Raw genomic sequence first — 17,248 nt, 5'->3', positions numbered from 1 at the left:
AATACTGAGTAGGATATTGAAAATGGGAGAAGTTCGGTTTTTATTGCATATATCGACGTTTCAGCCGAAATTGTGCGGTTTTACGTGTACATCTTCCATCGGTAATATAAACGGAAAATCAGGAACATTTTAGTTCATTCTAATGAAAACACATTGATTTTTATCATTTGTATTGGAAACAACATTGTCATATGTCTTTTCTTGGATCTAAATAATACGAAACTTCACTTTATGATTCGAAGTTAAAACCTCAAATTTGGTATAATAGTGACTTTTTTCACGTTTTTCATGTAGTTTGATATTACGTATATATATTCATTTTTACCAATATTTCGATGCTTTTTCATGTAGTATCACGATATGTGATTTGGCCTTCGAATCTCATAATTTCGCATAATATTGCATTTTAGTTACTTTTTTCACGTTTTTCATGTAGTTTGATTTTACGTAAATATATTCATTTTTACCAATATTTCGATACTTTTTCATGTAGTATCACGATATGTGATTTGGCCTTCATATCTCAGAATTTCGCATAATACTGCATTTAAGCAAGTTTTCTTGCATTTTGTTTCGTACTATATATCATGGAATTTAATAATATTTTGACGTTTATCATCCCCCTTTTACTCAATGTGATATAAACAAAATATCATCGAATTAGGCAATATTTTGCTGTTTTTCCACGTTTTTGTGAATTTCCAGTTTATTGTTATTAATTCATTAAATATACGATAAAAATGATACAAACACATAATTGATTAGATAATAACCTTAAATACTTTATTTTCAATCATCTATTTGTTTCTCTTAGAAATACTGAGTAAGATATTGAAAAGGGGAGAAGGTCGGTTATTATTGCATATACAGATGTTTCAGCCGGAATAGAGCGGTTTTACGTGTACATCTTCCGTCGGTAATATAAATGGAAAATCAGGAACATTTTAGTTAATTCTAATGAAAACACATTGATTTTTGTCATTTATATTGGAAACAACATTTTCATATGTCTTTTCTTGGATCTAAATAATACGAAACCTCGCTTTATGATTCGAAGTTAAAATCCACAAATTTGGAATAATAGTGACTTTTTTCACGTTTTTCATGTAGTTTGATATTACGTAAATATATTAATTTTTACCAATATTTCGATACTATTTCATGTAGTATCACGATATGTGATTTGGCCTTCATTTCTCAGAATTTTGCATAATATTGCATTTTAGTTACTTTTTTACGTTTTTCATGTAGTTTGATATTACGTAAATGTATTCATTTTTACCAATATTTCGTAACTATTTCATGTAGTATCACGATATGTGATTTGGAATTAATATATCAGATTTTTGCATAATATTGCATTTTAAGCTAGTTTTCTTGCATCTTGTTTCGTACTAAACATCATCGAATTTAGCAATATTTTGACGTTTATTATCCCCCTTTTCCTTTCTGTGATATAAACAAAATATCATCGAATTAGGCAATATTTTGCTGCTTTTCCACGTTTTTGTGAATTTCCAGTTTATTGTTATTAATTCCTTAAATATACAATAAAAACACATAATTGATTAGATAATAACCTTAAATACTTCATTCTTAATCATCTATTTGTTTCTCGTTGATATACTGATTAAGATATTGAAAACAGGAGAAGGTCGGTTTTTATTGCATATATCGACGTTTCAGCCGGAATAGAGCGGTTTTACGTGTACATCTTCCATCGGTAATATAAATTGAAAATCAGGAACATTTAAGTTAATTCTAATGAAAACACATTGATTTTTATCATTTGTATTACAAACAACATTGTCATATGTCTTTTCTTGGATTTAAATAATACGAAACCTCGCTTTATGATTCGAAGTTAAAATCTACAAATTTGGAATAATAGGGACTTTTTTAACGTTTTTCACGTAGTTTGATATTACGTAAATATATTCATTTTTACCAATATTTCGATACTATTTCATGTAGTATCACCATATGTGATTTGGCCTTCATATCACAGATTTTCGCATAATATTGCATTTTAAGCAAGTTTTCTTGCATTTTGTTTCTTACTAAATATCATTGAATTTAGCAATATTTTGTCGTTTATCATCCTCTTTTCCTTTATGTGATAGAAACAAAATATCTTCGAATTAGGCAATATTTTGCCGTTTTTCCACGTTTTTGTGAATTTTCAGTTTATTGTTATTAATTCATTAAATATACGATAAAAATGATGCAAACACGAAAGTGATTAGATAATAAACTTAAATACTTCATCTTCAGTCATCTACTTGTTTCTCGTTGAAATACTGAGTAGGATATTGAAAAGGGGAGCAGTTCGGTTTTTATTGCATATATCGACGTTTCAGCCGGAATTGTGCGGTTTTACGTGTACATCTTCCATCGGTAATATAAACGGAAAATCAGGAACATTTTTGTTCATTCTAATGAAAACACATTGATTTTTATCATTTGTGTTACAAACAACATTGTAATATGTCTTTTCTTGGATCTAAATAATACGAAACCTCGCTTTATGATTCGAAGTTAAAACCTCAAATTTGGTATAATGAGGACTTTTTGAGCGTTTTTCATGTAGTTTGATATTACGTAAATATATTCATTTTATCATTATTTCGATGCTTTTTCATGTAGTATCACGATATGTGATTTGGCCTTCAAATCTCAGAATTTCGCATAATATTGCATTTTAGTTACTTTTTTCACGTTTTTCATGTAGTTTCATATTAAGTAAATATATTCATTTTTACAAATATTTCGATACTTTTTCATGTAGTATCACGATATGTGATTTGGCCACGATATGTGATTTAAATACTTCATTTTCAATCATCTATTTGTTTTTCGTTGAAATACTGAGTAAGATATTGAAAAGGGGAGAAGTTCGGTTTTTATTGCATATATCGACGTTTCAGCCGAAATTGTGCGATTTTACATGTACATCTTCCATCGGTAATATAAACGGAAAATCATGAACATTTTAGTTCATTCTAATGAAAACATATTGATTTTTATCATTTGTATTGGAAACAACATTGTCATATGTCTTTTCTTGGATCTAAATATTACGAAACCTCACTTTATGATTCGAAGTTAAAATCTCAAATTTGGTATAATAGTGACTTTTTTCACGTTTTTCATGTAGTTTGATATTACGTAAATAAATTCATTTTTACCAATATTTCGATGCTTTTTCATGTAGTATCACGATATGTGATTTGGCCTTCAAATCTCATAATTTCGCATAATATTGCATTTTAGTTACTTTTTTCACGTTTTTTATGTAGTTTGATATTACGTAAATATATTCATTTTTACCAATGTTTCGATACTTTTTCATGTAGTATCACGATATGTGATTTGGCCTTCAAATCGCAGAATTTCGCATAATATTGCATTTAAGCAAGTTTTCTTGCATTTTGTTTCGTACTATATATCATGGAATTTAATAATATTTTGACGTTTATCATCCCCCTTTTACTCTATGTGATATAAACAAAATATCATCGAATTAGGCAATATTTTGCTGTTTTTCCACGTTTTTGTGAATTTCCAGTTTATTGTTATTAATTCATTAAATATACGATAAAAATGATACAAACACATAATTGATTAGATAATAACCTTAAATACTTTATTTTCAATCATCTATTTGTTTCTCTTAGAAATACTGAGTAAGATATTGAAAAGGGGAGAAGGTCGGTTATTATTGCATATACAGACGTTTCAGCCGGAATAGAGCGGTTTTACGTGTACATCTTCCATCGGTAATATAAATGGAAAATCAGGAACATTTTAGTTAATTCTAATGAAAACACATTGATTTTTGTCATTTATATTGGATACAACATTTTCATGTCTTTTCTTGGATCTAAACAATACGAAACCTCGCTTTATGATTCGAAGTTAAAATCCACAAATTTGGAATAATAGTGACTTTTTTCACGTTTTTCATGTAGTTTGATATTACGTAAATATATTAATTTTTACCAATATTTCGATACTATTTCATGTAGTATCACGATATGTGATTTGGCCTTCAATTCTCAGAATTTTGCATAATATTGCATTTTAGTTACATTTTTTACGTTTTTCATGTAGTTTGATATTATGTAAATATATTCATTTTTACCAATATTTCGTAACTATTTCATGTAGTATCACGATATGTGATTTGGAATTCATATATCAGATTTTTGCATAATATTGCATTTTAAGCTAGTTTTCTTGCATTTTGTTTCGTACTAAACATCATCGAATTTAGCAATATTTTGACGTTTATTATCCCCCTTTTCATTCTGTGATATAAACAAAATATCATCGAATTAGGCAATATTTTGCTGCTTTTCCACGTTTTTGTGAATTTCCAGTTTATTGTTATTAATTCATTAAATATACAATAAAAACACATAATTGATTAGATAATAACCTTAAATACTTCATTTTTAATCATCTATTTGTTTCTCGTTGATATACTGATTAAGATATTGAAAACAGGAGAAGGTCGGTTTTTATTGCATATATCGACGTTTCAGCCGGAATAGAGCGGTTTTACGTGTACATCTTCCATCGGTAATATAAATGGAAAATCAGGAACATTTAAGTTAATTCTAATGAAAACACATTGATTTTTATCATTTGTATTACAAACAACATTGTCATATGTCTTTTCTTGGATCTAAATAATACGAAACCTCGCTTTATGATTCGAAGTTAAAATCTACAAATTTGGAATAACAGGGACTTTTTTCACGTTTTTCATTTAGTTTGATATTACGTAAATATATTCATTTTTACCAATATTTCGATACTATTTCATGTAGTATCACGATATGTGATTTGGCCTTCATATCTCAGATTTTCGCATAATATTGCATTTTAAGCAAGTTTTCTTGCATTTTGTTTCTTACTAAATATCATTGAATTTAGCAATATTTTGTCGTTTATCATCCTCTTTTCCTTTATGTGATAGAAACAAAATATCTTCGAATTAGGCAATATTTTGCTGTTTATCCACGTTTTTGTGAATTTCCAGTTTATTGTTATTAATTCATTAAATATACGATAATAATGATACAAGCACATAATTGATTAGATAATAATAACCTTAAATACTTCATTTTCAATCATCTATTTGTTCCTCGTTGAAATACTGAGTAAGATATTGAAAAAGGTCGAAGTTCGGTTTTTATTGCATATATCGACGTTTCAGCCGGAATAGAGCGGTTTTACGTGTACATCTTCCATCTTTAATATAAACGGAAAATCAGGAACATTTTAGTTTATTCTAATGAAAACACATTGATTTTTATCATTTGTATTGGAAACAACATTGTCATGTCTTTTCTTGGACCTAAATAATACGAAACCTCGCTTTATGATTTGAAATTAAAATCCACAAATTTGGAATAATAATGACTTTTTTCACGTTTTTCATGTGGTTTGATATTCGTAAATATATTCATTTTTACCAATATTTCGATACTATTTCATGTCGTATCACGATATGTGATTTGGCCTTCAAATCTCAGAATTTCGCATAATATTGCATTTAAGCAAGTTTTCTTGCATTTTGTTTCGTACTATATATCATCGAATTTAGTAATATTTTGACGTTTATCATCCCCATTTTACTCTATGTGATATAAACAAAATATCATCGAATTAGGCAATATTTTGCTGTTTTTCCACGTTTTTGTGAATTTCCAGTTTATTGTTATTAATTCATTAAATATATGTTAAATATGATACAAACACATAATTGATTAGATAATAATAACCTTAAATACTTCATTTTTAAACATCTATTTGTTTCTCTTAGAAATACTGAGTAAGATATTGATATGGGGGGAAGTTCGGTTTTTATTGCATATATCGACGTTTCAGCCGGAATAGAGCGGTTTTACGTGTACATCTTCCATCGGTAATAAAAACGGAAAATCAGGAACATTTTAGTTTATTCTAATGAAAACACAATGATTTTTATCATTTGTATTGGAAACAACATTGTCATATGTCTTTTCTTGGATCTAAATAATACAAAACCTCGCTTTATGATTCGAAGTTAAAATCCACAAATTTGGAATAATAGTGACTTTTTCACGTTTTTCATGTAGTTTGATATAACGTAAATATATTCATTTTTACCAATATTTCGATACTATTTCATGTAGTATCACGATATGTGATTTGGAATTCATATATCAGATTTTTGCATAATATTGCATTTTAAGCAAGTTTTCTTGCATTTTGTTTCGTACTAAACATCATCGAATTTAGCAATATTTTGACGTTTATCATCCTCTTTTCCTTTTTGTGATAGAAACAAAATATCATCGAATTAGGCAATATTTTGCCGTTTTTCCACCTTTTTGTGAATTTCCAGTTTATTGTTATTAATTCATTAAATATACGATAAAAATGATGCAAACACGTAATTGATTAGATTATAAACTTAAATACTTCATCTTCAATCATCTACTTGTTTCTCGTTGAAATACTGAGTAGGATATTGAAAAGGGGAGAAGTTCGGTTTTTATTGCATATATCGACGTTTCAGCCGGAATTGTGCGGTTTTACGTGTACATCTTCCATCGGTAATATAAACGGAAAATCAGGAACATTTTAGTTCATTCTAATGAAAACACATTGATTTTTATCATTTGTATTACAAACAACATTTTTATATGTCTTTTCTTGGATCTAAATAATACGAAACGTCACTTTATGATTCGAAGTTAAAATCTACAAATTTGGAATAATAGTGATTTTTTCACGTTTTTCATGAAGTTTGATATTACGTAAATATATTCATTTTTACCAATATTTGGATACTATTTCATGTAGTATCACTATGAGTGATTTAGCCTTCATATATCAGGATTTCGCATAATATTGCATTTTAAGCAAGTTTTCTTGCATTTTGTTTCGTACTATAAATCATCGAATACAGCAATATTTTGACGTTTATCATCCCCTTTTTCTTTATGTGATATAAACAAAATATCATCGAATTAGGCGATATTTTGCCGTTTTTCCACGTTTTTGTGAATTTTCAGTTTATTGGTATTAATTCATTAAATATACGATAAAAATGATGCAAACACGTAATTGATTAGATAATAAACTTGAATACTTCATCTTCAATCATCTATTTGTTTCTCGTTGAAATACTGAGTAAGATATTGAAAATGGGAGAAGTTCGGTTTTTATTGCATATATCGACGTTTCAGCTGGAATTGCGCGGTTTTACGTGTACATCTTCCATCGGTAATATAAACGGAAAATCAGGAACATTTTAGTTCATTCTAATGAAAACATGTATTGGAAACAACATTGTCATATGTCTTTTCTTGGATCTAAATAATACAAACCTCACTTTATGATTCGAAGTTAAAACCTCAAATTTGGTATAATGAGGACTTTTTTCACGTTTTTCATGTAGTTTGATATTACGTAAATATATTCATTTTTACGAATATTTCGATACTATTTCATGTAGTATCACGATGAGTTATTTAGCCTTTATATATCAGATTTTCGCATAATATTGCATTTTAAGCAAGTTTTTTTGCATTTTGTTTCGTACTAAATATCATCGAATACAGCAATATTTTGACATTTATCATCCCCTTTTTCTTTATGTGATATAAACAAAATATCATCGAATTAGGCAATATTTTGCCGTTTTTTCCACGTTTTTGTGAATTTTCAGTTTATAATTCATTAAATATACGATAAAAATGATGCAAACACGTAATTGATTAGATAATAAACTTAAATACTTCATTTTCAATCATCTATTTGTTTCTCGTTGAAATACTGAGTAAGATATTGAAAAGGGGAGAAGTTCGGTTCTTATTGCATATATCGACGTTTCAGCTGGAATTGTGCGGTTTTACGTGTACATTTTCCATCGGTAATATAAACGGAAAATCAGGAACATTTTAGTTCATTCTAATGAAAACACATTCATTTTTATCATTTATATTGGAAACAACATTGTCATATGTCTTTTCTTGGATCTAAAAAATACGAAACCTCACTTTATGATTCGAAGTGAAAACCTCAAATTTGGTATAATGAGGACATTTTTAGCGTTTTTCATGTAGTTTGATATTACGTAAATATATTCATTTTTACCAATATTTCGATGCTCTTTCATGTAGTATCACGATATGTGATTTGGCCTTCAAATCTCAGAATTTTGCATAATATTGCATTTTAGTTACTTTTTTCACGTTTTTCAAGTAGTTTGATATTAAGTAAATATATTCACTTTTACCAATATTTCGATACTTTTTCATGTAGTATCACGATATGTGATATGGTCACGATATGTGATTTAAATACTTCATTTTCAATCATCTATTTGTTTTTCGTTGAAATACTGAGTAAGATATTGAAAAGGGGAGAAGTTCGGTTTTAATTGCATATATCGACGTTTCAGCCGGAATAGAGCGGTTTTACGTGTACATCTTCCTTGGGTAATATAAACGGAAAATCAGGAACATTTTAGATTATTCTAATGAAAACACATCGATTTTTATCATTTGTATTGGAAACAACATTTCTATATGTCTTTTCTTGGATCTTTAATAATACGAAACCTCGCTTTATGATTCGAAGTTGAAATCCACAAATTTGAATTAATAGTGACTTTTTTCACGTTTTTCATGTAGTTTGATATTACGTAAATATATTCATTTTTACCAATATTTCGATGCTTTTTCATGTAGTATCACGATATGTGATTTGGCCTTCACATCTCAGAATTTCGCATAATATTGCATTTTAGTTACTTTTTCACGTTTTTCATGTAGTTTGATATTACGTAAATATATTCATTTTTACCAATATTTCGATACTATTTCATGTAGCATCACGATATGTGATTTGGAATTCATATATCAGATTTTTGCATAATATTGCATTTTAAACAAGTTTTCTTGCATTTTCTTTCGTACTAAACATCATCGAATTTAGCAATATTTTTACGTTTATCATCCCCCTTTTCCTTTATGTGATATAAACAAAATATCATCGAATTAGACAATATTTTGCTGCTTTTCCAGGTTTTTGTGAATTTCCAGTTTATTGTTATTAATTCATTAAATACACGATAAAAATGATACAAACACATAATTGATTAGATAATAACCTTAAATACTTCATTTTCAATCATCTATTTGTTTCTCGTAGAAATACTTAGTAAGATATTAAAAAGGGGACAAGTTCGGTTTTTATTGCATATATCGACGTTTCAGCCGGAATTGTGCGGTTTTACGTGAACATCTTCCATCGGTAATATAAACGGAAAATCAGGAACATTTTAGTTCATTCTAATGAAAACACATTGATTTTTATCATTTGTATTACAAACAACATTGTCATATGTCTTTTCTTAGATTTAAATAATACGAAACCTCACTTTATGATTCGAAGTTAAACCCTCAAATTTGGTATAATAGTGACTTTTTTCACGTTTTTCATGTAATTTGATATTACGTAAATATATTCATGTTTACCAATATTTCGATACTTTTTCATGTAGTATCACGATATGTGATTTGGCCTTCATATCTCAGAATTTTGCATAATATTGCATTTTAAGCAAGTTGTCTTGCATTTTGTTTCGTACTCTAAATCAACGAATTTAGTAATATTTTGACGTTTATCATCCCCCGTTTCCTTTATGTGATATAAACAAAATATCATCGAATTAGGCAATATTTTGCCGTTTTTTCCACGTTATATTGAATTTCCAGTTTATTGTTATTAATTCATTAAATGCACGATAAAAATAATACAAACACATAATTGATTAGATAATAACCTTAAATACTTTATTTTCAATCATCTATTTGTTTCTCGCTGAAATACTGAGTAAGATATTGAAAAGGGGAGAAGTTCGGTTTTTATTGCATATATCGACGTTTCAGCCGGAATAGAGCGGTTTTACGTGTACATCTTCCATCGGTTGATACTACATGAAATAGTATCGAAATAGTGATGAAAATGAATATATTTACGTAATATCAAACTACAAGAAAAACGTGAAAAAAGTCCCTATTATTCCAAATTTGTGGATTTTAACTTCGAATCATAAAGCGAGGTTTCGTATTATTTAGATGCAAGAAAAGACATATGACAATGTTGTTTCCAATACAAATGATAAAAATGAATTTCGGATAATATTGCATTTTAAGCAAGTTTTCTTGCATTTTGTTTCGTACTATAAATCATCGAATTTAGTAATATTTTGACGTTTATCATCCTTCCTTTTCCTTTATGTGATATAAATAAAATATCATCGAATTAGGCAAAATTTTGCTGTTTTTCAACATGTTTGTGAATTTCCAGTTTATTGTTATTAATTCATTATATATACGATAAAAATGATACAAACACATAATTGATTGGATAATAACCTTAAATACTTCATTTTCAATCAACTATTTGTTTCTCGTTGAAATACTGAGTAAGTTATTGAAAAGAGGAGAAGTTCGGTTTTTCTTGCATATATCGACGTTTCTGCCAGAATAGAGCGGTTTTACGTGTACATCTTCCATCGGTAATATAAACGGAAAATCAGGAAGATTTTAGTTAATTCTAATGAAAACACATTGATTTTTATCATTTGTATTGGAAACAACATTGTCATATGTCTTTTCATGGATCTAAATAATACGAAACCTCGCTTTACGATTCGAAGTTAAAGTCCACAAATTTGGAATAATAGTGACTTTTTTTACGTTTTTCATGTAGTTTGATATTACATAAATATATTCATTTTTACAAATATTTCGATACTATTTCATGTAGTATCACGATATGTGATTTGGAATTCATATATCAGATTTTTGCAAAATATTGCATTTTAAGCAAGTTTTCTTGCATTTTGTTTCGTACTTAAATTCATTGAATTTAGCAATATTTTGACGTTTATCATCCCCCTTTTCCTTTATGTGATATAAACAAAATATCATCGAATTAGGCAACATTTTGCTGTTTTTCCACGTTTTATTGAATTTCCAGTTTATTGTTATTAATTCATTATATATACGATAAAAATAATACAAACACATAATTGATTAGATAATAACATGAAATACTTGATTTTCAATCATCTATTTGTTTCTCGTTGAAATACTGAGTAAGATATTGAAAAGGGGAAAAGTTCGGTTTTTATTGCATATATCGAGGTTTCAGCCGGAATAAAGCGGTTTAACGTGTACATCTTCCATCGGTAATATAAATGGAAAATCAGGAACATTTTATTTAATTCTAATAAAAAACACATTGATTTTTATCATTTGTATTGGAAACAACATTGTCATATGTCTTTTCTTGGATCTAAATAATACGAAACCTCGCTTTATAATTCGAAGTTAAAATCCACAAATTTGGAATAATAGTGACTTTTTTTACGTTTTTCATGTAGTTTGATATTACGTAAATATATTCATTTTTACCAATATTTCGATACTATTTCATGTAGTATCACGATATGTGATTTGGCCTTCGTATCTCAGGTTTTCGCATAATATTGCATTTTAAGCAAGTTTTCTTGCATTTTGTTCCTTACTAAACATCATCGAATTTAGCAATATTTTGACGTTTATCATCCTCTTTTCCTTTATGTGATAGAAACAAAATAGAATCGAAATAGGCAATATTTTGCTGCTTGTCCACGTTTTTGTGAATTTTTAGTTTATTGTTATTAATTCATTAAATATACGATAAAAATGATGCAAACACGTAATTGATTAGATAATAAACTTAAATACTTCATCTTCAATCATCTACTTGTTTCTCGTTGATATACTGAGTAGGATATTGAAAAGGGGAGAAGTTCGGTTTTTATTGCATATATCGACGTTTCAGCAGGAATTGTGCGGTTTTACGTGTACATCTTCCATCGGTAATATAAACGGAAAATCAGGAACATTTTAGTTCATTCTAATGAAAACACATTGATTTTTTTCATTTGTATTGGAAACAACATTGTCATATGTCTTTTCTTAGATCTAAATAATACGAAACCTCGCTTTATGATTCGAAGGTAAAACCCACAAATTTGGAATAATAGGGACTTTTTTCACGTTTTTCATGTAGCTTGATATTACGTAAATATATTCATTTTTACCAATATTTCGATGCGTTTTCATGCAGTATCACGGTATGTGATTTGGCCTTCAAATCTCAGAATTTCGCATAATATTGCATTTTAGTTACTTTTTTAACGTTTTTCATGTAGTTTGATATTACGTAAATATATTCATTTTTACCAATATTTCGATACTATTTCATGTAGCATCACGATATGTGATTTGGAATTCATATATCAGATTTTTGCATAATATTGCATTTTAAACAAGTTTTCTTGCATTTTCTTTCGTACTAAACATCATCGAATTTAGCAATATTTTTACGTTTATCATCCCCCTTTTCCTTTATGTGATATAAACAAAATATCATCGAATTAGACAATATTTTGCTGCTTTTCCAGGTTTTTGTGAATTTCCAGTTTATTGTTATTAATTCATTAAATACACGATAAAAATGATACAAACACATAATTGATTAGATAATAACCTTAAATACTTCATTTTCAATCATCTATTTGTTTCTCGTAGAAATACTTAGTAAGATATTAAAAAGGGGACAAGTTCGGTTTTTATTGCATATATCGACGTTTCAGCTGGAATAGAGCGGTTTTACGTTTACATCTTCCATCGGTAATATAAACGTAAAATCAGGAACATTTTAGTTAATTCTAATGAAAACACATTGATTTTTTTCATTTGTATTGGAAACAACATTGTCATATGTCTTTTCTTGAATTTAAATAATAAGAAAACCTCGCTTTATGATTCGAAGGTAAAATCCACAAATTTGGAATAATAGGGACTTTTTTCACGTTTTTCTTGTAGTTTGATATTACGTAAATATATTCATTTATACCAATATTTCGATACTATTTCATGTAGTATCACGATTTGGCCTTCATATCTCAGATTTTTGCATAATATTGCATTTTAAGCAAGTTTTCTTGTATTTTGTTTCTTACTAAACATCATCGAATTTAGCAATATTTTGACGTTTATCATCCTCCTTTCTTTTATGTGATGGAAATAAAATATCATCGAATTAGATTTTGCCGTTTTTCCACGTTTTTGTGAATTTTCAGTTTATTGTTATTAATTCATTAAATATACGATAAAAATGATGCAAAAACGTAATTGATTAGATAATAAACTTAAATACTTCATCTTCAATCATCTACTTGTTTCTCGTTGAAATACTGAGTAGGATATTGAAAAGGGGAGAAGTTCGGTTTTTATTGCATATATCGACGTTTCAGCCGGAATTGTGCGGTTTTACGTGAACATCTTCCATCGGTAATATAAACGGAAAATCAGGAACATTTTAGTTCATTCTAATGAAAACACATTGATTTTTATCATTTGTATTACAAACAACATTGTCATATGTCTTTTCTTAGATTTAAATAATACGAAACCTCACTTTATGATTCGAAGTTAAACCCTCAAATTTGGTATAATAGTGACTTTTTTCACGTTTTTCATGTAATTTGATATTACGTAAATATATTCATTTTTACCAATATTTCGATACTTTTTCATGATATGTGATTTGGCCTTCATATCTCAGAATTTTGCATAATATTGCATTTTAAGCAAGTTGTCTTGCATTTTGTTTCGTACTCTAAATCAACGAATTTAGTAATATTTTGACGTTTATCATCCCCCGTTTCCTTTATGTGATATAAACAAAATATCATCGAATTAGGCAATATTTTGCCGTTTTTTCCACGTTTTATTGAATTTCCAGTTTATTGTTATTAATTCATTAAATGCACGATAAAAATAATACAAACACATAATTGATTAGATAATAACCTTAAATACTTTATTTTCAATCATCTATTTGTTTCTCGCTGAAATACTGAGTAAGATATTGAAAAGGGGAGAAGTTCGGTTTTTATTGCATATATCGACGTTTCAGCCGGAATAGAGCGGTTTTACGTGTACATCTTCCATCGGTTGATACTACATGAAATAGTATCGAAATAGTGATGAAAATGAATATATTTACGTAATATCAAACTACAAGAAAAACGTGAAAAAAGTCCCTATTATTCCAAATTTGTGGATTTTAACTTCGAATCATAAAGCGAGGTTTCGTATTATTTAGATGCAAGAAAAGACATATGACAATGTTGTTTCCAATACAAATGATAAAAATCAATTTCGGATAATATTGCATTTTAAGCAAGTTTTCTTGCATTTTGTTTCGTACTATAAATCATCGAATTTAGTAATATTTTGACGTTTATCATCCTTCCTTTTCCTTTATGTGATATAAATAAAATATCATCGAATTAGGCAAAATTTTGCTGTTTTTCAACATGTTTGTGAATTTCCAGTTTATTGTTATTAATTCATTATATATACGATAAAAATGATACAAACACATAATTGATTGGATAATATCCTTAAATACTTCATTTTCAATCAACTATTTGTTTCTCGTTGAAATACTGAGTAAGTTATTGAAAAGAGGAGAAGTTCGGTTTTTCTTGCATATATCGACGTTTCTGCCAGAATAGAGCGGTTTTACGTGTACATCTTCCATCGGTAATATAAACGGAAAATCAGGAAGATTTTAGTTAATTCTAATGAAAACACATTGATTTTTATCATTTGTATTGGAAACAACATTGTCATATGTCTTTTCATGGATCTAAATAATACGAAACCTCGCTTTACGATTCGAAGTTAAAGTCCACAAATTTGGAATAATAGTGACTTTTTTTACGTTTTTCATGTAGTTTGATATTACATAAATATATTCATTTTTACAAATATTTCGATACTATTTCATGTAGTATCACGATATGTGATTTGGAATTCATATATCAGATTTTTGCAAAATATTGCATTTTAAGCAAGTTTTCTTGCATTTTGTTTCGTACTTAAATTCATTGAATTTAGCAATATTTTGACGTTTATCATCCCCCTTTTCCTTTATGTGATATAAACAAAATATCATCGAATTAGGCAACATTTTGCTGTTTTTCCACGTTTTATTGAATTTCCAGTTTATTGTTATTAATTCATTATATATACGATAAAAATAATACAAACACATAATTGATTAGATAATAACATGAAATACTTGATTTTCAATCATCTATTTGTTTCTCGTTGAAATACTGAGTAAGATATTGAAAAGGGGAAAAGTTCGGTTTTTATTGCATATATCGAGGTTTCAACCGGAATAAAGCGGTTTAACGTGTACATCTTCCATCGGTAATATAAATGGAAAATCAGGAACATTTTATTTAATTCTAATAAAAAACACATTGATTTTTATCATTTGTATTGGAAACAACATTGTCATATGTCTTTTCTTGGATCTAAATAATACGAAACCTCGCTTTATAATTCGAAGTTAAAATCCACAAATTTGGAATAATAGTGACTTTTTTTACGTTTTTCATGTAGTTTGATATTACGTAAATATATTCATTTTTACCAATATTTCGATACTATTTCATGTAGTATCACGATATGTGATTTGGCCTTCATATCTCAGGTTTTCGCATAATATTGCATTTTAAGCAAGTTTTCTTGCATTTTGTTCCTTACTAAACATCATCGAATTTAGCAATATTTTGACGTTTATCATCCTCTTTTCCTTTATGTGATAGAAACAAAATAGAATCGAAATAGGCAATATTTTGCTGCTTGTCCACGTTTTTGTGAATTTTTAGTTTATTGTTATTAATTCATTAAATATACGATAAAAATGATGCAAACACGTAATTGATTAGATAATAAACTTAAATACTTCATCTTCAATCATCTACTTGTTTCTCGTTGATATACTGAGTAGGATATTGAAAAGGGGAGAAGTTCGGTTTTTATTGCATATATCGACGTTTCAGCCGGAATTGTGCGGTTTTACGTGTACATCTTCCATCGGTAATATAAACGGAAAATCAGGAACATTTTAGTTCATTCTAATGAAAACACATTGATTTTTATCATTTGTATTGCAAACAACATTGTCATGTCTTTTCTTGGATCTAAATAACACGAAACCTCGCATTATGATTCGAAGTTAAAATCTACAAATTTGGAATAATAGTGACTTTTTTCACGTTTTTCATGTAGTTTGATATTACGTAAATATATTCATTTTTACCAATATTTGGATACTATTTCATGTAGTATCACGATATGTGATTTGGAATTCATATATCAGATTTTTGCATAATATTTCGTTTTAAGCAAGTTTTCTTGCATTTTGTTTCGTACTTAAATTCATCGAATTTAGCAATATTTTGACTTTTATCATCCCCCTTTTCCTTTATGTGATATAAACAAAATATCATCGAATTAGGCAACATTTTGCTGTTTTTCCACGTTTTATTGAATTTCCAGTTTATTGTTATTAATTCATTAAATATACGATAAAAATGATACAAACACATAATTGATTAGATAATAACCTTAAATACTTCATTTTCAATCATCTATTTGTTTCTCGTTGAAATACTGAGTAAGGTATTGAAAAGGGGAGTAGTTCGGTTTTTATTGCATATATCGACGTTTCAGCCGGAATAGAGCGGTTTTACGTGTACATCGGTAATATAAACGGAAAATCAGGAACATTTTAGTTCATTCCAATGAAAACACATTGTTTTTTAATGGAAGCAACATTGTCATATGTCTTTTCTTGGATCTAAATAATACGAAACCTCGCTTTATGATTCGAAGTTAAATCCTCAAGTTTTTTTATAATAGTGAATTTTTCACGTTTATTATGTAGTTTGATATTAGGTAAATATATTCATTTTTACCAATATTTCGATACTATTTCATGTAGGATCACGATATGTGATTTGGCCTTCATATCTCAGAATTTCGCTTATTATTGCATTTTAAGTGGGTTTTCTAGCATTTTGTTTCGTAATACACATCATCGAATTTAGTAATATTTTGACGTTTATCAACCCCCTTTTCCTTTATGTGATATAAACAAAATATCATCGAATTAGGCAATATTTTGCTGTTTTTCCACGTTTTGCTGAATTTCCACTTTATTGTTATTAATTCATTATATATACGATAAAAAGGATACAAACACAGAATTGATTAGATAATAACCTTAAATACTTCATTTTCAATCATCTATTTGTTTC

The sequence above is a fragment of the Procambarus clarkii genome, chromosome 60 (assembly GCF_040958095.1).
Source record: "Procambarus clarkii isolate CNS0578487 chromosome 60, FALCON_Pclarkii_2.0, whole genome shotgun sequence".
Taxonomy (NCBI): Eukaryota; Metazoa; Arthropoda; class Malacostraca; order Decapoda; family Cambaridae; genus Procambarus; species Procambarus clarkii.
The sequence above is the reverse complement of the archived record's forward strand: the minus strand, read 5'-3'. Positions refer to the sequence as shown.